The following is a 26,374-nucleotide window of genomic DNA, read 5'->3' as shown; positions in this document are numbered from 1 at the left end:
TATATATATATATATATATATATATGTATAATATATATATATATATATATATGTATAATATATATATATATTTATATATATATATATATACAGGGTGTCCCTGGACTTCCTCTTTTCCTCTCGGGAATGTATAGATAGGGTCAAAATATCACCAGTACTTCATATAACTTTTTTCCTAAAAGTCTTCGTAACCCGGTTACGGGCCCTCGAAGTTACAAAATGAAAAATGTTTTTCTTTGATAACTTTTCAAGTGAATATTCAAAATCATCCAAATTTTGGTAATTGACTAAACAAATGAATTCCGTCGATGAGCTTTCATGCAGGAGTCAGTTGTTTTGCTACAAAGTCAGGAACGGACTACCCCCGATGGTCCACAACCCAAAACTTTGAAATGACAGATATTTTTCGAAATTTTTCAACAAAATAAGGTTACTTGGACAATTTTATGAATAAAAGTACTCGTGTGGAAAGTCGATCGGAGCAACGAGTCTTGATAAAAATGTAGTTCTACTCGACGACATCAAACCCGCTCGTCCACCATTATTTGAAATGAATAATTATCAAAGCAGAAATAATAATGATAACGTTAATTCAACAACATTTATAACAGGAATAATACAAAGTATGCTAAAATGAAGTCGTAAACAAAAAGTACACTACCTATATGGAAGTTTAAGTCACAATTGTGATAGCAGATATTTTTTCAAAAGAAATATCAAGTTCTGTAGATTCGTGGTGTTTTTAAACTAACAAGCTACTCTACTATGAAATATCGAATTCATTCCATATTTTGTATGTACATAATACGTGTGGAATAATCACGTTTCGTGTTGATCAGTTATCTGAATCTCATGAAACTCAACATTCGAATGTTTCAAATTCTTCTTCACAGCTAAACTGTTGAAGAGTTTCACTGATAATTATAATTTTATGGGAGAAATTCTTTAACACGAATCTAAATTTAGCTGAAAAAACGCACATCGGAAAAAATATTTACTATACTAATAAAAAGCAAACGAATGAACTACAAAAACGGCTGCACATGATCAGGTGAAAAATATCCAGGGAATAATTATGTTTCATTTCTTTCACAGATGTTGACAAAAAATCCTTTTAGAAAGTTTTGATAAAAAATGAGAAACTGGAATGCGATTTTGTTTTGTTGAGTGGTGCGTTATCATATGACTATCATTGTATTGTCAATATTTTATAGGATATTTTGAATTTTTTTGATATGGCTGAACAGTTTACATTCGATGAATATGCAGATATGCATGTATTTTATGGACGAGCATTTTGTAATGCTGCAGAAGCTCGTCGTCTGTATTCCGAGCATTTTCCCAATCGAACGGTACCGTCAAGAGAAACATTCGAGCGTGTGGATCGCAGCTTGAGGGAGACAGGTATGTAATAATTGATAATTAATTTGAGCACGTTGTTTTATTTCGATATTATTGTAGGTACAGTTTTGCCAAAACGAGGTGGTGAGGGCGCTCCTAGGACTGTACGTACCGTTGTATTGGAGGAAAATATTTTGGAAGCCGTCGCTGATGATCCTTCAATGAGCATCAGAAATCTATCAGAACAGTTCCATCATCCAAGTCCACTATTCATAGAATAATTAGGGAACAACTGCTCCACCCATTTCACATCCAGAAGGTACATGCCATGACACCTCAAGATTTTCCAGCACGACTGGAATATGCCAATTGGTTCATGGATAGGCAAAGAGAGGATATGACTTTTATTAATCAAGTTTTATTCACTGATGAAGCAGGTTTCAGTAGAGATGGAGTTATCAACTCTCATAATCTCCATATATGGGCCGAAGAAAATCCCCATGGGATATTGCAAACCAAGCACCAACGGAAATTCAACGTGAATGTTTGGGCTGGTATCATAGGAAACCATCTTATAGGACCATTCGTTCTACAGGACCGATTGAATGGAGAACGTTATTTGGAGTTCATTCAGAACGATTTGAATGGACTTTTGGAACATGTTCCATTGCAAACCCGAAGAGATATGTGGTTTATGCATGATGGCGCTCCTCCTCATTTTAGTTTGATTGTGCGTGACCATCTGAACCTATTTTCCACAATAGATGGATTGGTAGAGGTGGGCCATATTCATGGCCATCGCGGTCTCCGGATTTAAATCCATTGGATTTCTTTCTGTGAGAGCATCTAAAAAGCCTTGTTTACGCTACACCTATTCACACAAGAGATGCATTGTTGAATAGAATAACATTACATTGTGAAGCCATACGAAACGACCCTGGAATACTATTTCAAGCACAGAGAGGGTGTCTTCGCAGACTAAGAAAATGTATAGAGAGAGAAGGTGGTCATATCGAGCGGATTTTTCATTTCTGTTTGCTCTTGAGGCTCTTGAGTTTCGTTAGTTAAACGTGTTTGCATTATAAAAATTCGTTATGAACATTTTACCTATCATTTCCATTTTCCTTAAAAACTAATATTTTCGAATAATGGTAGACATCTCAGGATAAATGTTGTTGAATTAACGTTATCATTATTATTTCTGCTTTGATAATTATTCATTTCAAATAATGGTGGACGAGCGGGTTTGATGTCGTCGAGTGAAACTACATTTTTATCAAGACTCGTTGCTCCGATCGACTTTCCACACGAGTACTTTTATTCATAAAATTGTCCAAGTAACCTTAATTTGTTGAAAAATATTGAAAAATATCTGTCATTTCAAAGTTTTGGGGTGTGGACCATCGGGGGTAGTCCGTTCCTGACTTTGTAGCAAAACAACTGACTCCTGCATGAAAACTCATTGAAGGAATTCATTTGTTTAGTCAATTACCAAAATTTGGATGATTTTGAATATTCACTTGAAAAGTTATCAAAGAAAAACATTTTTCATTTTGTAACTTCGAGGGCCCGTTACTTGGTAACGAAGGATTTTAGGAAAAAAAGTTATATGAAGTACTGGTGATATTTTGACCCCATCTATACATTCCCGAAAGGAAAAGAGGAAGTCCAGGGACACCCTGTATATATATGTATATATATATTATATATATATATATATATATATATATATATATATATATATATATATATATATATATATATATATATATATATATATATAGTCTTTGCTGACTAGTTACGAACAATTCCTTGGAGTTATTTGGGATAGCAGCGAAGCGCAAGTGTACTCTTATAACATTATATTTCCAATATTTCGACAATGGTTATTGTCATCATCAGGGAGCTAAGATGATAGATTTTGAATTAATACAGAACTAAGTAAACAAACGGATACTTACAATGTTAGTGAGATTGGTCGCAATTGAGTTGAGTTAAAATTAAAATATGAAAGTTGTGATCATGATAAAAACACATAACAACTGTAAAATTACAAGACATATGAAGTAAGTGAAAGCTACAAATATATAAGTTAAATGAGGAATATTCATAAAATGTTTTTTCAAATTTGAGAATGAACGTGGTGATCTTAGGTTAGAAACACATCACTTGTCAATTTATTAAATTTTGAAGAAGAAGTAGACTTGGCATTTGCTGCTGGTGCAATTAATCAAAGAGTTACAATTGCCTCCAGAAGAAAGAGTTTTGTTGTATAATTTTTGTTAATAAGTTGATAAATGAATTTAAGTAATGTCAAATGAGTTGTCTTTGAAGGAATTCCAATTTTTGTCTATAAAAAGTAAATAGGAATATATTTCACTTAAATGTTGTAAGTCTGTTTTTTTTTATTCAGACAATTTTGTGATTGCGAAATGTAAGTCATTTCAAGGAATAATCTTTTAGAAACATTCCTCTCTTTGGTCAAAATTTTTACTGAGTTAAAGTCCATTACATGTCCATTATTGTAAACATGTTCACTAAGGGCACACCTTTCTGGATGAAGTCTACAGTCACTTTTGTGTGCAGAAATTCTGTCTTTTAATAATCTGGCAGTCTGACCAATGTATACTGCAACTTGTACAAGGAATACTATAAACCACTTGAGATTGAAATTTTTTTGGGATTTTATCTTTTAAGTTTGAAAAAAGTGAATTAATTGTTAAAATAGGTTTGTGTGCAATTTTTATGTTATCAATATTTTTGAAAATTCGTGTGAGTTTGGGTGTAATTTCACTGGTATATGGTAAGGAAGTAAAAAGATAATTATTTATCTGAATTTCATTATTATTATTATTGATATCATTGTCCTGACTTGAAGAGATTGAAGGACGAACGTTATGATCTATTTCATTTGGAAACGTGTTGAACAATATCTTGTTTAATAAGGTTTTTAGATATGAATTTTGTACAAAGAGGTTTAAAAGGATTTTGAAATTTTTTAAGTGAAAGGATGAGTCCGAAATTCTGATAACACGTTATTTCATCTGTTTGACCAAATTGACTTTTGTTGATTGTTTATGTAGTGACCAATAGTTCATGTATCTACCTGAACTTATTGGTTTTCTGTACCAGTCAATAAGTACGGTATTAGTGGAAGTGCGAATGAGTCTAGTGTCTAGAAATGGAACACTTTGTTCATCGTCTTCATTTTCGATGGTAAATTTTATATAGGGGTCATAACTATTAAAGATTTCAACGATTTCTGTGACTGTGACTGTGTAAGAAAAAAACATGGTAAGGAAGGACATTTAGGACATTGTCTAACAGGTCATCCATTACATAGTTAGCTAGAATGGGGCTTATTTTGGCTCCCATTGGTGTACCAAAATTTTGTTTATATATTTTGTTATTAAAAGAAAAATATGTATTATTGAACAGGAAGGTCAGAAGATGCATGAAGTCATCTTCATGAATATTACAAAAAATACTGATACGATTCCAATTATTATGAATGGCTCTAAGGCAAATATCAAGGTAAACATTACTGAACAGTGAAACCACATCCAAACTGGCTAACACATAATTTTCTGGAAGTTGAATTCTATTGAATTTTGAAGTGACTTCAAAAGAGTCTTTAATGTAATATGGATTGTCATAATCATAAGCCTTTGTCAAAATATCCGTCAAAAAAGATGCCAAAGATTCTGTAGGATTGTTTATAGAGGCAATGATGGGCCTTAAAGATAAAGTAGGTTTATGAATTTTGGGAAGAGCATAAAATTTTGGAATGATACCTGTGTAAGAGGTAAGTTTTTTTTAGTAATTTCATCTATTTGATTAGTGGTAAAGAGGTTTTTTATAAGGGAATTAGATTTATTTTGGATTTTGAGAGTGGGATCTCTTTGGATGAGTTCATAAGAATTACCATTTTCTATTAGTTCGGAGGATAACTGTATGTATTGTTCTTTTTCCATTATGACAGTGACAGACGTCAACTTACCATTGCACGTTCTACTAATGTCATTACAAATTATGTAAACTTTTCTAAACATTCCTCTCCATCTTTTTTCCACAATTTATATTCAAAAACAAAACTTTTTCTAAAAAATAATCCTAATTTAATTGTCTCTAGATCCGATAAAGGAAATGTCAGAGTTATAGAGTACTATTGGTTCACAGACGTCTTGGTAAGTAGTTAGTTTTGATTCAAAATAATAAAGATGTCAGTTCAATGCATAAGGTTAATTGATAACTACTATTTATTATGTTCTAGGTGCTAACTACAAAATACCACTACTTGCTCTTACGAGTTCACGGAGTATTCTTCATCATATGAAATGTTCCTTATATGTTAAAAAGAAGCAAAAGTTGTGCAAGGCAAAATTAATAAATGAAGTAGATCCTACTTGTATATTCTTTTGGAGGCTGTCCTTTTGCAATTCCTTACAATGGAAATCAAGCAAGCTTCATCTACTAAGCAGGGATGAAGCTGTTTCCAAGCGGTTAGGTGTAAAGCAAAGTTCTTAACATGCATGCTAGCTAAATTGGTGTATAGCTATAGGATATAATGATGTGGGAGCTGGTAATATCCTTCGTACAGAGAAAACGTAAAACTAGGTACTAAACAAAAAGAGACCTGGAAAGACAGAAAAGTTACTAACCTGTGGATTCATTAATACATACGAAATGCACTTATTAGAGGATCATCCCCAAATGTGTCCCAGCAGAATACTACCTTCGATGGAGGGTGGTCTCGGAGAGAGTTTCGTCAGGAAACGTTTAAGGTTAGTTGAAAACCAAAATCCACATTGGATCGTTGGCATATCAATCCTATGACAATTTTTTGATGGTTTAACAACTACTTTTCATTTTTCAGACTCATGAAATCCTCTATAACTTGAGAAAATCAGAACCACATGTTCCACTTTGATAAGCCCACAATAAAAAGGAAAAGGAAACATTTCACTAGTTCGGACTTCCATTGTCTACTATATGAAATGATATGAAATCCCTGAAACAACTAAAGAAGAAGAATTGAAAATGAATAGCTGAAAATAACAATTATATCAACCAAAATGAACTTGAAATGAAATAATAGTGAAATAAAATACAAGTAAAAATAGAACAATTGAATAAAATAAATAAAGAAATGTAAAAAGAAAATAAAAATGAAAAGTGGAGAGATTCCAAGTCATGTTGGTTCACGACGTTTCGATTGTTAGTATCTACAATCGTCTTTGGGTGATGACTCAGTCATCACCCGAATTGTTCTACTTTTACTTTTATTTTATTTCACTATTATTTCATTTCAGGTTTATTTTGGTTGATATAATTGTTATTTTCATTTTATTCATTTTCAATTCTTCTTTTTTAGTTGTTTCAGGAATTTCATATCATTTTATATAGTAGACAATGGAAGTCCGAACTATCGAATTTCATCATGAAACATTGTCAATAATCTTCAAAGAAAAGGAAACAGATAGATTCTGGAGGTCAAACTAGGAATATTAGTGATATTTCATCAAAGTTGAGAATACTGAAGATGAATGACATCCTTTCTGTCAAATTTTGAATATTTAGCAGGGTTGGATCTTTTAGATAACCTTCATCCAAACAATAAAAAATTAATCTATATGAAAATGGAAAGTTAATGAATGGTGATAAAACAGAAAATGTTCTTATTCTTTTCGAAAATTCACAATGAACTAAACTGGTATCATGAATGAGAAAGCATTCAAAGTAGGTAAAGTACTTCTTGTGCTGATTGAACATTTGAAAATATGACTTTATTTCAGATATTTTTCTGGTGTGCAAGATCACCGAGTGACTTCAAGTTATTCATCCTGAATGATATATTACATTTTATAATGTTTTGGCTTACGAGAGCGCTATTAAAGTTATGAGTCAACTAGGATGAGGTATCAGTATAATTGAACCCATAACAGCTGGATACGTTAGTATCATATCGTTCAGATTTTCCAAATCTCATATCACAGTTCTCCAATCTCTCGAATGATCAACAGCAGATTTTGACAAAAAAAGGTGTAATGCCGTTTGACTATATTCATTCTTTCGAAAAATTTAATGAAGATTGTTTACCCCCTATCGAAACCAAACTTTCACAACAAATTGGAGAATAAACCGTGTCCTAGGAGATCTTACTCACGTGCCAAGTTGATATGGGCTACTTTCAAGACAACACACATTGGGGGAATATACGGATCTGTATTTGAAGACGGATGTTATGCTTCTGGCTGATGTCTTCCAGCAGTTCCGCTTAAGTTGTCATGAAACTTACGGTTTGGATCCTGCCCATTATTTCACTCTGCCTGGCTATACATGGGATGCTATGTTATTCAAAACGAAACAGCAACTTGAAATTCTCACCGATGTAGATCAGCTTCTGTTTTTCGAAAATGGAACAAGAGGTGGATTGAGTCAAGTTTGCTCTAAGCGTAGAGTCACAGCTAATAACAAATACATGGGTGACAATTATGATAAAGCCAAAGCTGACTCATACCTAATGTATTTTGATGTTAATAATCAATATAGTTGGGCAATGTCTCAACCATACGGTGGGTTTGAGTGGATGGATACCAACAATAATATCACAAATGTGCCTGATGATGCCTCAGAAGATTATATACTAGAAGTTGATCTGGAATATCCAAACAACCTTCACGATATGCATACGGATTTACCGTTCTGTCCCGATCATGTGGATCCTAAGACAAAAAAATCTCTAGCCGAAAGTACATCGGAGGTCAAACAATTTAAATTGATGGCTACTCTCCAGTCGAAGAAAAAGTATGTGAGAAATCTCAAGCAGGCCTTAGAACATGGTCTCATTTTGAAGAAGATTCATCGTGTTCTAAAGTTCAAGCAGTCCACATGGTTGAAGCCCTACCTAGAATTGAACACATATTTGCGAACTGCTGCTTTGAGTTATTTTGAGACGAACATTGGGAAAACTATGGAAAATCTGAGAAAGCACTCTGATGTTCGCCTTACAACGAGTTGGGATGGGCAATATGGTGCCATAGCCAGAATCTCCAATTCTCGGTTCAAGAGTTTGACTATCTTCGATGAAAACTTGGCGGCTATTGAATTGGGAAAATCCGGAATATTCTTCAACAAACCTATATATGTTGGAATGATAGTACTGGATTTGGCAAAGTTGACCACATAAAATTTCCATTATGAGTACATGTCTCCTAGGTTTGGAGAAAATTTTTGCGCAGTTTATACTGATACGGACAGTTTGATTTATGAAATTATAAATTATGATCCATATGAGATGATGAAAAATGATTGTCATCAGTATTTCAATACTAGCGATTATCAATCAGATAACATCTACAATATTCCCCGAGTGAAAAAGAAAGTGATGGGATTGATGAAGGATGAGACCAACGGAAATCTTATGATCGACTCCATTGGACTAAGATCTAAATTATGCTCAACTAAAACTGCAACGTCAGAAGATCAAATCACTGATCTGACAGAAAGATTGAAGCGGGAGAATTATGAAAATGATGAAATCAAACAAATTACTGGTGTGTAATTTTTCTGCGTATCAGTAGAATGGCTTTAGTTTTATAGAGAGACTAGATCAAGTTTATTTTTTTCAGCCATTCTTAGCTGAAAATAAAGTCCAAACATAACGCATTCATGATTCAACACCAGACATCCCTCTGTTTCGACCCCGCCATAGCTCTCATCAGTGGTGTTACGCTGAACCACAAATGTATTCCTAGAATCAACTATAATTGAAGAACAAGCTATAGTAAAGAAGCGGGTCTACATCTCTGCCCACGGCGAGGGTGGAATTTGCACAACGGTTTCGGGTTATTTGGCCACCCGTTTGGCCACTCGACTTTATGTTCATGATAAACACTACTATGCACAAGTGGCCAAGCAGCACGAAACCGGTGTGCAAATTCCACCCTCGCAGTGGGCAGAGATGTAGACCCGCTTCTTTACTATAGCTTGTTCTCCAATTACAGTTGATTCTAGCAATGCATTTGTGGTTCAGCGAATCACCATTGATGAGAGCTATGGGGGGATGACAGAGATGTCTGGTGGTGAATCATAAATGCCTTATGTTTGGACTTCATTTCCAGCTAAACATGGTTGAAAAAAATAAACTTGATCTAGTCTCCCTATAAAACTAAAGCCATTCTACTGATACCCAGAAAAATTACACACCAGTAAATCTCAAAATCAAGTAAACTCTCGTAACACCAAGTGCGTATTTGAAATATATTGGTACAAATTTGAGAAAATTTTTCAATGTGTAGCCATAAAGATATCGACGCTATGTATTCAGTTCAAACAGACGAATAGCAAAACAATTGATACGCTACAATTGTAATGTGATTGTTTCATTCGAACAGTATGATCGCAATCTCCATCATACCAATTTTAAATTATGTGGCTCCATATTTGACTTTTGATGAAATTGAAGATATTTGTGCAGAATAATTGAAGGATAGATGTGGTTGATTGGTAATTATGAAAGATTTTAATCTCAATATTGAAAAGGTTTTGCTGATATTAACATGTTTGTTCGACTTGGCATTTTCTATAACATCGAGATTCATAATTAATGGAGTGCTTTGCTATGGAATATACTGCAATTTGTTCAAAACTGAATTTTTATGTGTGATTTCGTCTATTTATATCAACAACATGTATTCAAAAGAAGTCAACAGTTATTTTTAAATTGATCTTAAACTGAAATAGATCAAAACCAGTTTCAGTTACACGCTTTTCCAAACAGCTTTCATACAAGATGATTAATTGGTTATGTTTTTGGTTATTTTGGTAGTGAAATAGATCAAAACAAGTTTCAGTTACACATTTTTCCGAACAGCTTTCATACAAGATGATTTAATGGTTACATTTTTGGTTATTTTCTTCATGTTTCTGGTTATGTCAATCTGTCGTCGTGAAGTCAACTTGTATCTTTCCTTCGTGATATGGTTCTGATTCTACAAAATGATGGATGTCATAGAAAAAGTATGTTTCAATCAAAAATAATATTTTCAACATTTATAAAAACACATTCAAGTTAACTAATGATTCAAAACAACTTCTTACAAAATGTTAACCAAAAAGATATAATGAACAAGATCTTACATAATATATAAATAATTTTTATTGTTGTATGTTTACAAAAGATATGATGGAAAAGTTGAATTTAATATTTTCAGGAAATACATCGACTTAATAGATACTTATAAGCCCTTCAAAACAAGACATCAAGAAATGTTATCATAAAATATGAGGACAAGTGGTTGATATCATCAGGTTTTGAGTTCATCGTTAAAACAGTTTTTTGCTCTTTTCCACACCACCCTGGAGGTAGAGCTGCCGGAGCGTTTGTGTTTTAGATTGAAGAGAAAAAAACATCGTCAATAGCCCTATATAAAACCTCTTTCGGAAAAAAATAGTTGTATGATTCAATTTGAAATAAATAATAGTAGGGTTCATTTTTCCAATAGTTTTGCTTTGAATCACAAAAATACACCTGTATCTCAGCAACAGGATAGTATGTTGACAAAAACTTTCAATGTGATATGTGATTTTCACTCCAACATAGAACTGTTTATTTGAGACGAGAATAATTTGTAGTTGATATTGTTATCAATCAATATTCATAGATTTTGAATTGCGTAATGTCCCTAGGGAAGAGTATCGTAGGTTTCGGGAATTAGAAAGCGTTTACCATCGTTAGGATTCAGAGCAATCTTCATTTGTTCTGTTGAATACATCCTATGCTTATAGGATTTTAATAATTTTTGTGTGATTGCTATTTCAGTACAATTTTCCAAACAGGTCACGTAATCTTCGAAAGCCATTTTTGTTTTGACAAAATTATGTTTAACGCCCTTCGCTTTCTTGGATACTCCGAAATTGGCCACAATTTGTTTGATTTCATCATTTTCATAATTCTCCTGCTTCAATCTTTCTTTCAGATCAGTGATTTGATCTTCTGACGTTGCAGTTTTAGTTGAGTATAATTCAGTTCTTAGTCCAATAAAGTCGATCAAAAGCTTCTCATTGTTCTCATCCTTCATTTATCCACTCCTTTTCTTTTTCACTCGGGAAATATTGTAGATGTTATCTGATTGATGATCGCTGGTATTGAAATACTGATGACAATAATTTTTCATCATCTCATATGGATCATAATTTACAATTTCATAAATCAAACTGTCCGTGTCAGTATAGACTTCGCAAAAATTTTCTCCAAACCTAGGAGCCATTTACTCATAATGGAAATTATATGTGGTCAACTTTCGGATTTCGGATTATCCCAATTCAATGGCCGCCAAGTTTTCATCGAAGACAGTCAAACTCTTGAACCGAGGATTGGGAATTCTGGCTTCGGCACCATATCGCCCATCCCAATTCGTTATAAGGCAAACATCAGAGTGCTTTCTCAGATTTTCCATAGTTTTCCCTGAAACAAATATTTATATATATATATGAGACCAAAATTGAGTTTTGAATATAGTAGTAAATACCAAATACGGCATTATTCATTAGTTTGAATACGTCCTCCTCCAAATCATTCAAAGCAGCAGTTCGCTAACGTGTGTTCAAGTCTATGTAGGGATTGCTTAAACTATAGAACACGATGAATCTTCTTCAAAATAAGACCATGTTCTAAGGCCTGCTTGAGATTTCTATAATGGATCACATACTTTTCCTTCGACTGGAGAGTAGCCATCAATTTAAATTGTTTCACATCCGATGTACTTTCGGCTCGAGATTTTTATGTCTTAGAATCCACATGATCTGGGCAGAACGGTAAATCCTTATGCATATCGTGAAGGTTGTTTGGATACTCCAGATCAACTTCTAGTATATAACCTTCTGAGGCATCATCAGGCACATTTGTGATATCAATGTTGGTGTCCATCCACTCAAACCCGCCGTATGGTAGATATTGAGACATTGCCGAAACATATTGATTATTAACATCGAAATACATTAGGTATGAGTCAGCTTTGGCTTAATCATAATTGTCACCCATGTATTTGTTATTAGCTGTGACTCTTCGCTTGGAGCAAACTTGACTCAATCCACCTCTTGTTCCCTTTTCGAAAAACAGCAGCTGATCTACATCGGTGAGAAGTTCAAGTTGCTGTTTCGTTTTGAATAACAGAGCATCCTATGTATAGCCAGGCATAGTGGAATAATGGGCAGGATCCAAACCGTATGTTTTATGACAACTTGAGCGGAACTGCTCGAAGACATCAGCCAGAAGCATAACATCCGTCTTCAAATACAGATCCGTATATTCCCCCAATGTGTTTGTCTTGAAAGTAGCCCATATCAACTTGGCACGTGAGTAAAGATCTCCTAGGACACGGTTTATCCTCCAATTTGTTGTAAAAGGTTGGTTTCGATAGGGGGTAAACAATCTTCATTGAATTTTTCGAAAGAATCGATATAGTCATACGGCATTACACCTTTTTTTGTCAAAATCTGCTGTTGATCTGAAAAATATGATACTAACGTATCCAGCAAAAAACTCATGAATCTGAATGAGTCAATAAATCTGAAGTGGATATTGCTACATGAAATACTTTCAGTGAAGGAGATATACTTTTCCTTTGTTATCTGCAAAACGGCGACACTTCCATTGAGATCCAATGCAATATTTTTAAAAATAAAATGTGCATCATACCCTGATAAGTTATGAAACACGATGGGAATTGTTTGATCATCTTGATAGTTCATATTGCACTCATTGTATGTTGGTCCTCGATAATTATTTTTAGGTATTAGATGATTATAGTCGCGTGTTTTTTTGTCTGATATAGTGAATGATTTGTCAGATATATGACAATGAGTTGCTACCCTGAAATCTGTTTCCTGGCTGGCTGATATATCTATATCGAATGGACACTGGAACACAGTTGCAATATCTTCAGCAAACTGACCTACCTCGTCGGCAAACCATTTCATTCAATTCTCACCACGAAATGATCGATAAAATGATAGCGTATCATCACAAGATTATTTCATATAATATCCAATAGATGCCGGAATGTGTCGTTGATATTTATTGCCATCTTGTGTAGATATCAATACACTCTCCAGATCGACGTATATGACGAGAGGCGATGTACTTTTATTTTTGAAATTTTTGAACTTCAAAATATGTTTTCCTTCCATGGGTAATTTTGGTAGACATTCCTTTGTCTTCGAGCAGTCTTCAAGGTGTTTATCTAACTTAGCTTGCGTGGAAAAAACCTATTGCAAAAATATTTTTTCCATTATGGTTGTCAAATTGTTTACTCACCAAACTAGATAGATCATTTATCCAAACAAAGTGTTTTCTGGTTGGTGACGTAACATCATTGACATTTATTGAATCCTCATATCTTTCATCGTAATACATGTCTTGAATCATGAGTAGATTCACGTATTTGCTTTTATTTTTTGCTAGACTCAATCTTAACGGTATTACTATATACTTGGATTTCGAAAGTTTCAACGTATAAACGTTGACTAAGAGATCATTTCGCTTTTCGATTCTATTCATCTGAATGATTGTCATTGGAAAGTGAATACCTATCAACTTTAAAACTTTTGAATAGTCAGGATAAGATAGAATGTGATCTAAATGTTGTCCATGGACAACTGGAAACAACGCCGAAACTATGGCCCAAGCGAAGCAGGCATTATCATGATTTTTCACATTTAGCAGATTTGAGCCGGTTCTAAGCCTCCCCCCACCACTATGACGTATTAATTGCCTTTTTTTTGTTGTTGTTTAGTGAAGTCGAGGTGATGTGACCTTGAAGTGTCTGGTGCATGGATCGTTCAGAATTTTTTTTCCGGTTCCAAGTCTCCCCTCACCACCACTATGACGCATTTATTGCTTTTCTTTAGTTGTTCAGTGAAGTCAAGACGATGTGACCGTGAAGTATCTGGTTCAGATTTTTTTTTTCATATGAGATTTTGTGTGTGTGTGTGTGTGTGTGTGTGTGTGTGTGTGTGTGTGTGTGTGAGAGAGAGAGAGAGAATGCACGGTACAGGGTTTCATCATGTGCTTGTCTATGTACAAACATACGTCTGCATACTTCGAAGATCCTCCAAGTAATGAATGCTCCATCGCTGTGAGGCCACCAAGTTAGTAGTGGTGTGACGTCACAGCAGCAGCAACCGTTCAACGGTAAGAGAGCAAGATGTTCACTCCACGACGTCTGGCTGAGTAATGCGTATTCATCAGTCTGCCCTCACCTCTCTCTCGATGCAGTGAAGGCTGTGATGTAATGCATCGCTCTATCCCCAGCAGCAACCGTTCAACGGTAGGAGAGCTAGATGTGCACTCCACGGCGTTTGGCTGAGTAATGCGTATTCATCGATGTGCCCTTACCTCCCTCGATGTGGCGATGGCTATGACGTAACGCATGGCTCTACCCTCACTCTCGACGGTGACGCGCAGGCGACGTGGATTATGGTATTTAAGAAGCGGGCGAGTGTTGGTTATGTCAGTTTCCATCGAGTGAGTTAGTGAGAACATATCATAGAAAATGTATTCTTGTGAATGTGGTAAATCTTTTACTCGTAGTGACAACCTTCGTCGTCATCAGCTCCAGAGTTGTCGAGGAGGTCCATCAGTGAAACGAGTGAGATTAGATGACGCTGCAACACCTATGTACACATGTAATTGTTATAATGTGATGATTTCATTGACTTAAGTGAATTCTCACAATAGAAGTCTGCAACATAAGAATAATGCATGTGTACAATTGAGTGATGATGTTCAAATTATAAAGAGCGCCTTCAAGCGTCGGATGGCTACATACAGGGTGCAGAATTCCATTGTTTCCACCGATTACATGTTATTCTTTGATGAAATCAGGCAGAAAGTTATAGAATTATTGGAATCAGCCATCAGGGTTCACAAAATCATCAAAGTGAATATGGAAGTATTTGGGAGTTATATTCTGCAAACACAAGACCTGGAGGAAACCAAATAATTCAACTCTCAGAATAGAACAGTTGACCAATCTACTGATTTGAATTCCTTATTTGATGGATTTCGAAATGGGATTATCGCTCAAACTACAGAATTCCAGGAACGTGATTCAGGTAGGCATTTCTACCAAGTTCTGATTGGATGGATCAGTAATTTTGATTTATATTTAAGGTTGAACTTGTGAAAAAATCATGTTTCTGGAGGTGAACATCAATAAATACAGCCCACTCAGTGGATGTTCATATGTGAAGCTGCCTGAATGTATCGAGCGTGGGAAGGCCGTGGTTAATGTCCGTAATGAAGATCAGCATTGTGTTGCATGGGCTATCACTTCAGCACTACATCCTGCAATCGATAGAACGTCAGAAGTTTCATCATATCCACATTTCAATACAGTCATAGATGTAACAGGTATGAATTTTCCGATAAATTTGAAGGATATTGTGAAATTTGAAGACAAGAATGATATTTCAGTTAATGTGTACGGTTCAGAAAGTGAATTCGAGAAGGGTAAAATAATGTATGAAATAATTGGACCATTTCGTTACTCTCAGAGAAGAAGTAGGAGACATGTCAATTTGTTACTTATCACTGATGATTTCGGTAATAGTCATTATTGTTGGATCAAAGATTTTTCAAGATTAGTTTCAAGCCAATTATCGGCTCATGAACATAAGAAATATTTTTGTGATGGCTGTTTATTATATTTTTCTGATGAACAATTACTATTACGTCATAAGATGAATGATTGTAATCACTTGAGTACTACAACACCATCAACCAATTTCAAAGTCAATAAATATGGGAAAATGGTGCCTGAAAATATACTAACTTTTGAAAACTTTGAGAAACAAATGAAGGTACCATTTGTAGTGTATGCCGATTTTGAATCAGTACTTAAGCCGATTCAAACCACTAAACCAAATCCTGAATACTCGTACTGGATCAAGACATTCAAACATGAGCCTTATTCATTTGCTTATTTGATTAAATGTTCATACAATGATGATTTATCAAAATTTGTTTCGTATAGGGGTGTGGATGCAGCCCAGAAATTCGTTAGCAAAATCGAAGATGATTTGAAAAATATTTATGAAAATCATCTCAGGTTTCCTATTCCTATGGATTCACAAACTCGTGAGGAAGAGGAACAGTTTACTTCTGCCACAAATTGTGGCATTTGTTCTAAACAATTCAATGATGGTGAAGTTAAAGTGAGGGATCATTGTCATCTCACAAGAGAAAAAAGGTCCCCTGCTGCTCATTCATCATGTAATTTGAATTTTAAATTACCAAATTTCATTCCTATAATTTTTCACAATCTGAGTGGATATGATTGTCAATTATTCATAAAGGAACAAAGATAAAGTGGATGTCATCCTACAAACTAATGAGAAATATATATCTTTCAGAAAACATCTCTTTACACACTCCTATACGGATAAAGATGGTAGGGTGAAGAAGAATTATTTGAAAATGAGATTCATTGATAGTTTCAGATTCATGCCTAGTTCTTTGGAGAATTTAGGAGCCAATTTAACATCTGATCAGTGTATCGAGATGCGCAAACATTTCCCACAAATTGAAAATTTCAATTTGATGAGAAAGAAAGGTGTATTTCCCTATAGTTTTTTTGATGACATCGACAAATTGAATCATCCAAGACTTCCAACCAAAAATCAATTTCATGATAAACTCAATTGTAAACATATATCAGATAATGATTATGGGAGAGCTCAACTTGTTTGGAATTTGTTCGAATGTCAGGATTTGGGTGAATACTCCGATTTATATTTGAAGTCAGATGTGTTACTATTGTGTGACATTTTTGAAAACTTTGTAAATATATCTGTTGATAAATATAAATTGGATCCGGCACAATAGTTCACTGCACCCGGATTATCGTGGAGTGCCATGTTGAAATATACTAATATTGAATTGGAATTACTAACTGACATTTATATGGTTCACTTCTTTCAAAAAGGTATTCGTGGTGGAATCAGTCAATGTAGTGAAAGGAAACATACAGCAAACAATAAATGTTTACCGAATTATAATCCAAATGAACCATCTTCATTCATTTCTTATTTGTATGCAACAAATCTATATGGTCACAGCATGTCACAATCATTACCAACAGGTGAATTTTCATGGTTAACTCCTCATGAAATTCTCAATCTTGATATAATGAATGTGTATGTTGATAGTCCTCATGGATATGTATTGGAAGTGAATATACATTATCCCCAAGAACTTCACGATGAACATTCAGATTTTCCATTTTCAGTTGAACGTTCGATACCTCCATATGCAAAATCAAAAGTTCCTAAATTAATTTCAAATTTAAACGATGAAAGAAAATATATTGTTCACTATAGAAACTCACAGCAAGCTGTCAATCATGGCTTGATAGTGATGAACACACATAGAGTATTGAGGTTCAAGCAATCATGTTGGATGAAGCTCTATATAGAATTGAATACTGAAATGCGTAATCGGTCTAATAACAAATCTGAAAAAGATTTCTACAAACTAATGAATAATGCAGTCTATGGGAAAACAATGGAAAACGTAGACAAAAGAATTGATGTTAGACTAATTACACATTGGGAAAATATAAAAAGAACTATAGGTGCTAGTTGTCTCATATCGCGACCAAATTTTAAAAAATGCTCCATTTTTACTGAAAATTTTGTTGCTATCCAATTGGCTAGAGTAAAAGTTCATTATGATCAACGATTATCCATTCTGGAATTATCCAAAATAGTTAGGTATGATTTTTTCTATGGATGTATCGAACAACAGTTTGGAGAAGATGCGTCCTTACTCTACACTGATACCGACTCCCTTATTCTCAAAGTAAATACAGACAATTTCTATGAATTTATCAAAAATAATATACATAAGTTCGATACATCTAATTATGAAATGGGAAACCAATTCAATATCCCAGTGACAAAGTCAGTTCTGGGCAATTTCGAAGATGAATTCCCAAATGATCCAATAATCAGCTTTTACGGTACATGTGAAATCTGTTGATGGTGAACTGAAGAAGGCCAAAGGCGTCAAACGATCCGTTATAAAGAATGAATTGACATGTGAAGACTATGAAAAAATCATCGAAGAAGAAGGTATGATATTCAGGAAGATGAACTCATTCAGAAGCGTATTACATGATATTTACACTGAATTGAAAAATAAAGTCGCATTATCATACACAATGACAAAAGATTCATGGTGGGAAGTGGGCGGGGTGAGCAATGCTCGCCCCGCCCACTTCCCACTCCACTACACTCCAGCTCAGTCCAGTCCAGTCCGGTGAAGAAGCAGAATTTTGAGTAAGTTAAAATTGTTATTTTCCTTTCTTTCTACCAACTAACTTTGTATTATTTTACATTTCAGAAAGGCATCTACACAGGAAATCAACAACGCCGTGGCATCCATCATTCCAGTGGTCGATCAGGAGAAGGAGAAGGCAGCATCTTCAAGCGCTAGGGACCGTTCTCACAGCCCTGTGTTACTCCAGGCGGGCAGGCGGAGTGGCGGACAATCTAGGCCGGTGGTGAAGGACAAGGTGGCAAGTTCGAGTGGTAAGGGCCGATCTCTCAGCCCTGACTTATTTGAGGAGGAGGACAGGGTTGTTAAGAAGGTCTGTCGACAACCTGCAGCTAGGGTTGGTCCTATTGAAAAGTACCGAGTTACTTGCAATAAGACTAATCCTTATGCAGGTAGTTGGTCGACCACTCGTAAGAGTTTAAGGCTCTCCACGCCGCCTGCAGCAGCACCAGCAGTGGTAACACCTAGGGCGCCTTCTCCGGAGTGCGTTGTATTGACCCCGTTGGCGGTGCCGCTATCACCGCTGCCAGCAACACCGGAGAATCCTGAAGTGTTGGTGCCACAAGTGCGACAGCCTATCGAAGAGGATAGTGAAAGGTTGAAAACTTTCCTACAGAGGTGTAGGAAAGCAGAACGAGTTTCCCAATCTAGCGAGGCCGCGTTGGTTACCATGACCGGCAAATGGCTGAAATGGATAAACGACGGAGGGAGATCCTAAAGGAAATGGCCGAAATAGATCGGAATTATGCATCTCTGCAGGAAAGGTGTGAAGCAGAGACCTCTTCGATAGAGATGTACAAAAAATTAGTGACAATTATGGACACTTTTTTCGTAGATTAAGTGTAAATATAAGATTATTTTTAGGTTAGTTAGGAATATTCAATTATGGTAGTTTTAAGTTTATATTTGTAATTTTAGGAACCAAAAAAAAATAAAATAAAATAAAAAAAAGAAGTGAAATAAAGGGTGTACATTGTTTTGGTTTGGTACACATTGAACAATGCGATGGTTGGAGCATTTTTCTTCACTTCGTCTTATTATTATTTCCTTTTTTTATTTCAATTCCAAGCTCTTCTAGACAAATACCTCACATCAATTTTTGTGTTCCCAAATCACTCGTAAATAATCTCTTGAGAAGAAAATTAAAAGAAGATGTGTTTCATAATGAAATCAACAAGTATATTTCCATATAATTCATATTGTATTTTATCCATTCAATTATGTCTTTCATTGAATATAGCTCATGTCATTTTGCAATTCAATCCCACTCAGTCCCCACTCCTCCCCCACTCCCTTTCAAAAGTATAAAAGTAGGAATTATCTGTTGGAATATTCAGTTGATCACTCACCTCCAATATGGAACCTGACTCAATTAGTGAACCATATAGCGTTCAGGAGCCTCAGACACCATTTTGGATGCCGATTCATCAACCCATAGTCCAATCGACGACGGCACCTCACAGGAATGCATATGATGACATAATATACGATTTTAGACTTCAGGTGCAATTTGTTACCGGCAGTGATGAGGCACACCTTTCGGACAATGAATATCCGGACCCAAACGATTGGCGGGATCCCGATTGGGATGACATAGTGCCTGAGGACAGCGATAATGATGATGACGACTATGATGCTGGCGATGACGCTGACGATGAGTCTGAGAATAGACGTCCTCCACCATTCCCAATCCTCATCGAAGACAGTCCTCCACCATCCCCCATCCTGATTGATGATGAAGTCCTCAATTCAGATGATGATTTCTACTCATTTCCATCCTTTCCTTTCCTTTCCTTCCACGGAGTACACACTTTTTGGTTGGTGTACACGAGGCACTGCGAGGCTGGGGCAGTGTCTTCCTCCCTCGCCCTTATTACTTTTTTTTTCATAATAATCACTCAGAATTTCTCATAATAATCGTTCAGAGTTTCATGAAGATCGTCATTCTTGATGTTTCCGAATATCAAACACTGAATTGTTCTACATTTACACTTTACCTCCTCCGTTTTTTTCCCAATATAAATATAGTATCAATCCCAGTTCTACATCATTCTTCCACAATGTCTAGTACAGGACCCGTCCAGGTACATGAAATAGATTCAGCGTCCGATCATTTCAGTACAACCTTCCCTCAATGTCTGCAGCGAATCTATGATATTCCTCAAACAAACAAAATGTATGTAAAAGTACGATCATCCCACTCTGTAGTACTCATCATTATATGCATTCAATGATTGATAAAATGCCAACTTCAACTTTCATTCAAAGTAGTACTCATCATATGCATAGATATTCAATGACTATCAAATTCTCAACTTCGACTTTTCAGTCAAAGAAGTACTCATCATATGCACAGATATTCAATGATTAACAAAATCCTAACTTCGACTTTTTTAGTGAAAGTAGTTTTTTGTCACATAATCTGTGAATTCTACTACTACTGTTTGTGTGAATTATGTAGCCCTGAAAAGGGCTGTTGTTTTTTTTTTGTTGACCAGTAGGTCCACGGTTATTGTGCCACAGGTTTGACATTGTTACATATAATGCATGTCGACACTCGGGTGAAGTTTGTTAGGGGCCTCTCGCAAGCATCACACCAATTCTGCCCCATTTCCATAATAGAGACGGTGTTGTGGGTGTTGACATGATGATACCACCCTCCATTGTAATTTCTGTGTGAATAGAAACGAAAGCAGCACCAACATAGTTTCTTGTTACCACCATCAATTGTGCTGATCGACACGTATGCATCCATTGCACAATATAAGTCCAATGGATCTTCTAATGTCTCACTGACATTGAGCATTCGCATACCGATCCTCAAAGCACCATCACCTTCAGTAGAATCAGCTACAATCCCTTCATCGTCTTCTTCTCCATCCAAAACCCCCTCAAACTCCACAACGTCATCATCTTCATTGGCCTCATTTTCAACTTCATCTATCACATCTTCATCGACTCCAATATCCTCTTCTTCAACTATCACTTCCTCTAGTGGAATGTTGACATCCTCATCATCTGACTCGTCTATCCAATTATCTTCATCAATAGCAGATATGTTATTTAATGCAGCAGCTATTTTTCCAGAATTCATCTTGTTGTTTGCTCACACTTGTTTGCTCACAGTTGTAGAGTGAATGAATGAACTTCAGGATGTTAAGTCGACTTATATGATTGAATAGGAAGTGGAAGTGGTACGATTCCCACCTACCACTTGACTCGTTTTGAGTGGGAGAGAAGGATAAGTTTCCCCACTATACTTTCACATGATGTTGATTTGTATAAATAGAGAATGTCGTTGTGAGAGAGCAGTCAGAGTTTCTATAAGTCATCTCTTATTATTTCTAAACGAATTAGTAAAAATGCCGTTTCCAAAAGAGTGGGATAAAAAACCAAAAGTGTGTGTCTACCCAATGATGATAGTGGGGGCTATTGTGTGCTACTTTTGACAAATAAGTAGACCTGAGGAAACGATTGATCCTTGCACTGGTATGTGCAATGATTGTATGTCGCGGATTCAGCTGTCGCCTCCGTCTCATCCACCGAAGCGGCCAAAAATAGAATATCGTCAGCAACAGTTACAGTGCCTGAAGTGTTCCGAACCTATAATATCCAATAATATGGGTATTTGTAGAAATATTTGTGCTGCATGTGCTGTTATTCCAGCTCCGCTGCTACGTTGTTTGCGTTGTGATACATACACAACGAATTGTTGGAATCATGTATGCACTTCATGTAAAAGTACTTGGGATCTGTGTGAGAAGGTTGGTCAACTCTACCCCAATGGGAGAATTCATTTCCTTCAATGTTGCTGTCTGACACATGATCAACAAATATTGAGGAGAAGAATCAAAGAACATTCTACAACGACAGAGACACATCAACACTTTTAATTTTTTTTTGTTTCATTAATGTCATTGTTTTCTGTTATTATTCAATATATTATTTTGAATCTATTTGTGTTATTTTCTCACATTTTGAAATGCATGCAACAAAGTGTTCCTCTTGAATGACAAAGATCGTCACAGTTTAGTGAAAAAGCGCATGTGCTAGTCAATGAAAGAGTGGGTTAGTTGATGGAAGAGTGCATGCAAAAGCGCATGTGCTAGTCAATGGAAGAGTGGGCTAGTTGATAGAAGAGCGCATGCGTTAGCTTATTTTCTTCTATGAAAGGTGAAGTATCAGTAACATCATCACCTTTCCTATTCACATTCTATTGCTATCACATATCATTCCTCAGACCTAAATAATCATTACCATGAGCTCTATGTCGTTGTTGATTGCTGAAGATGGTTCACCACTTGTTGATATCGATCACACTGATTTTGAAAATATTCCAGTATTACGTTTATCGAGTCAAGATGCGATAAATGATTTTAATATTAACGACTTTGTTAACTTTGCAAATGTGCCGGAACCAAATGCGCAAATTGTTATTGAAAATCCAATCTTTTCGCAATCATCACCACTCAAACACCCTTCATCTACCCTTCCTCTAGGTGTTGATAAGAAATCTAGAACAATCAAGAGGAAGGTTACTAATGCATCTTCATCGATTGTCACTGACTTCAGAGAAAAAAAAACAATCGAAAAGTGTTGTGCGAGTGAAAAAACCCACAACGAAAAGTGACAGATCGAAGGGGAAGCCAAAATGTTCACTTAAAGAAACGAAGGGTGATTTGAAAGCTGAATCGCTATCTTCTTTCAGTCCTCTACATCGGTTTGGAGAAATGAAAAAGAAATAAAAATGCCGCCTTGTAAAGGCGCAGATGGCTATTGCTGAACTTGAAAAGAGTGAGCGGGGGTTGAATTGGCTAAAATATGTACGGATGCAAATGAACTCCGTTCAAAAATTGTTAAAGATAATCAATTCAATCAACGTTCGGGAATGCAAGCTCAGGCTGAGCTTGAGGAGTCGATTCTACTTTATGAGACGGCATTATCAGTGAGAGATAATTGGCGAAAAGAGTCGGAGACTGCATTTCAAAGTGACGGCGATTAGTTTTGGGAATAATAATGTGTTTTCAATATCGTGAGTTGAAAAATATAAGCGGTAATGGAGTATACAATTAATTTGGTTTGGTATACACAGAACGTTGCGAATGGCTGGAGCAACGTTTACCGCTGCAATATTTTTCAATTCACATACTTATGATTGAAATGAAAACAAAAATGAACTTCAACATTACTTTTTTCGTAAATACTTTAGTAAATACATTTAAACCATATTTGATTCATCAATCCAAGGATTTTGTTCGCTAGGAAGGCCTAACCACTTCACAAATACTTCATTTTTTCTTCTCTTCAACACCTTCTCAATCAGATATACGTCAGGATTCTCGGTACGTAATAACTCTTCTTCGTAAAAACATCCTCTAATCGGTTGTTCATTCATATCTTCAAGATAATAAGTCGTTGGGGTGGTTTTATTAATTTTAACAATCTTGAAGAGCTCCGTGGTGGAGTTCGCAGTGTAAGACTTTTCAAAAATACGTACAATATCATTCAATTGGAATTTGGTTTTACTTTGTTTTCCTTCAATTTCATTGATACCTTTGAATTTCAATTTTGTTGTTGAATCAACATTGATGGGTGCCATACCTATTGTACGATGAACTTTATTGTTATATCTACTAGTTATAATTGGAAGAATATCAAGCCATCTGTGGTGACCTCTCGTCGAAAATTCCTTATAGAGCCATGCCTTTATTGTACGAATCACTCTTTTTGCTATAGCCGCCTTCTTTGTGCTAAATGTTGAATAATGATTGATATTATATTCTCGCATGAGAGATGAGAAGCTTCTATTGAAAAATTCTTTCCCTTGATCGCTTTGTATATGTTTGAAGAAAAACTTGGCTTCCTTCAGTACATATTTCATTGCATTTGTTATTGTACTAACTGTTTTATCTTTAACTGCTACAGTCCACAAATATTTTGAGTAACAATCAATCACTACAAGTACATATCGGTATACTTTATTACTTTTTGCATAAGGTTGTAGTTCAGCTAGATCTATTTGCCATAGATCTGCAAAACCTTTGATGGTGGTTATTCTCCTATGAAAATAACGTCTTGCAGGTCTATGTTTTTCATTAACAACTTGTCGTTTGACATCACTTATTTCATTAGTCATTCTATTTCAAAATGATTAAAGGGAAAAGTTGATAATGTTACTGCATTGAATAATGATATGAAAGTGATCATTACTTGAGGATATATCAATATATTATACCTTCTTCACGTAATTCTTCAATTATTGAAATTATTTCATTGTCATGTCCAGTATGCCTAGCTGACTTTGAGACTACCAATAGTTGTAGACGAGCAACTAACTCTTTCGGTGAATTCCAGTACACATAATTCACAGGTTTAGAATTATATTTTTCTCCATTTTCTTTCGTTTGAGTGCCCCACCAATTCTACTTCTTATTGGATATTGTCGTGAGTCTAATAGAGGTTTGATAACTTCACGAAATTTTTTAGAATTTGTGTTTTTGAAACCATTCTTCAGATGATATTGTTTATATGGAGCATTCGTTATTTTCAATATTTTGGTATATACTTGACGAGTTCCTTCATTATCAACATCTTGCGGATTCTTCAAAAAGATCATATCATACAAGTCAGGAGTACCTGCGCATTCATATTTTTTCACTTTATCAGCATCCCAAAATGATATGTTTCCATCTTTGAAATGTACCACTAGACTTCCCATTTTCAGCTTTTGTGTAATAGGATCCATACGTACACCAAATGTTCCATCATATGCTGGATTTCTAGATTTTACATTATTGAAATGTTTCGCCAAAACATCTTCACGACTTTCATTCATATTAGGTGAGGAGTGATGTTCCGAGGAATCGATGTGGGACGATGATGGTGTTTCGAATAGAATTGTTCTCATATCGTGTTGAAGTGTGTTCGTGTCACTATTCACAGATGATACACTACCAAAAGATTGTTTTCTTCCTACTGGAGTACTCATGGAATAATTTGAAGTAGATTGAACATTTCCATGGGTTGACGATAATATTGATATTTTCGAAGTAGCGTTTGATGATAAAACATTCAATGGTTTCGTTATGGGCTCATACAATTCCTCAAGTGTTGTATGATTTTCAATATTATCATTCTTGATAGAGTTGAATTTCTGCCTGACAGCTTCTGTTGTCTCTACTAGTTGACGTTTCAAATTAATTTCATTATTTTCATTTTCAGAATCATTTTTCGTATGTTTCAAATTCATTTCATTATTTTTATTTTCAGAATCATTTTTCGTATTCATAATGCTCTTTTTAAATTATAGCTCAATTCCCTAATGAAGTGACCTCTACAATATTCAGTGATCGAATAAGTTTGAATAATAAGATCATGGATATATGAAACTATCGAATCCTTTGCGATATCTACCTTCATATATTTTTCTGTCCTTATCAATTGGAATTGTTTGAATGTTACATCGGGTGGAACATGATCTGAGTAAATGTGGTATAAATTCGTCTCATCTTGTTTGAACATCATAATGAAATTGGTATTGTCACGCACTAATTGTTTGGGTACCCGTGAATATGTCTGTGCTAGATAAAAACAATCAACATCCTTATGACGTCCCATACAGGGACGTCATAAGGACATCATCAAAAATGAAAACAGAATTAGGCTTAGCGTCGGAGGGTTCCACTATTTCTG

The 26,374-nt window shown here is 35.3% G+C and overlaps 2 long non-coding RNA genes across 2 annotated transcripts in view; both read left to right on the top strand.

Annotated features, from left to right (window-relative positions):
• The first annotated feature begins 4,282 nt into the window (after positions 1 to 4,282).
• On the top strand, positions 4,283 to 6,386 carry LOC141483983 (uncharacterized). The gene is made up of 4 exons (XR_012466398.1): positions 4,283 to 5,146; positions 5,474 to 5,528; positions 5,615 to 6,125; positions 6,218 to 6,386. It is a non-coding gene; the product is annotated as an uncharacterized lncRNA (long non-coding RNA).
• A 5,781-nt stretch (positions 6,387 to 12,167) lies between these two features.
• LOC141483989 (uncharacterized) overlaps positions 12,168 to 26,374 on the top strand; it is a 36,958-nt gene continuing 22,751 nt past the window's right edge. Inside the window, exons 1-2 of the long non-coding RNA XR_012466402.1 lie at positions 12,168 to 15,459; positions 15,518 to 15,757. This is a non-coding gene — a long non-coding RNA (uncharacterized lncRNA). The remainder of the gene's footprint in view (positions 15,460 to 15,517; positions 15,758 to 26,374) is intronic.

This window comes from Leptinotarsa decemlineata, unplaced genomic scaffold, assembly GCF_025532065.1.
Source record: "Leptinotarsa decemlineata unplaced genomic scaffold, Ldec_3_MD MMD2_tig00004307_RagTag_RagTag, whole genome shotgun sequence".
NCBI lineage: Eukaryota > Metazoa > Arthropoda > Insecta > Coleoptera > Chrysomelidae > Leptinotarsa > Leptinotarsa decemlineata.
The sequence above is the reverse complement of the archived record's forward strand: the minus strand, read 5'-3'. Positions and strand labels throughout refer to the sequence as shown.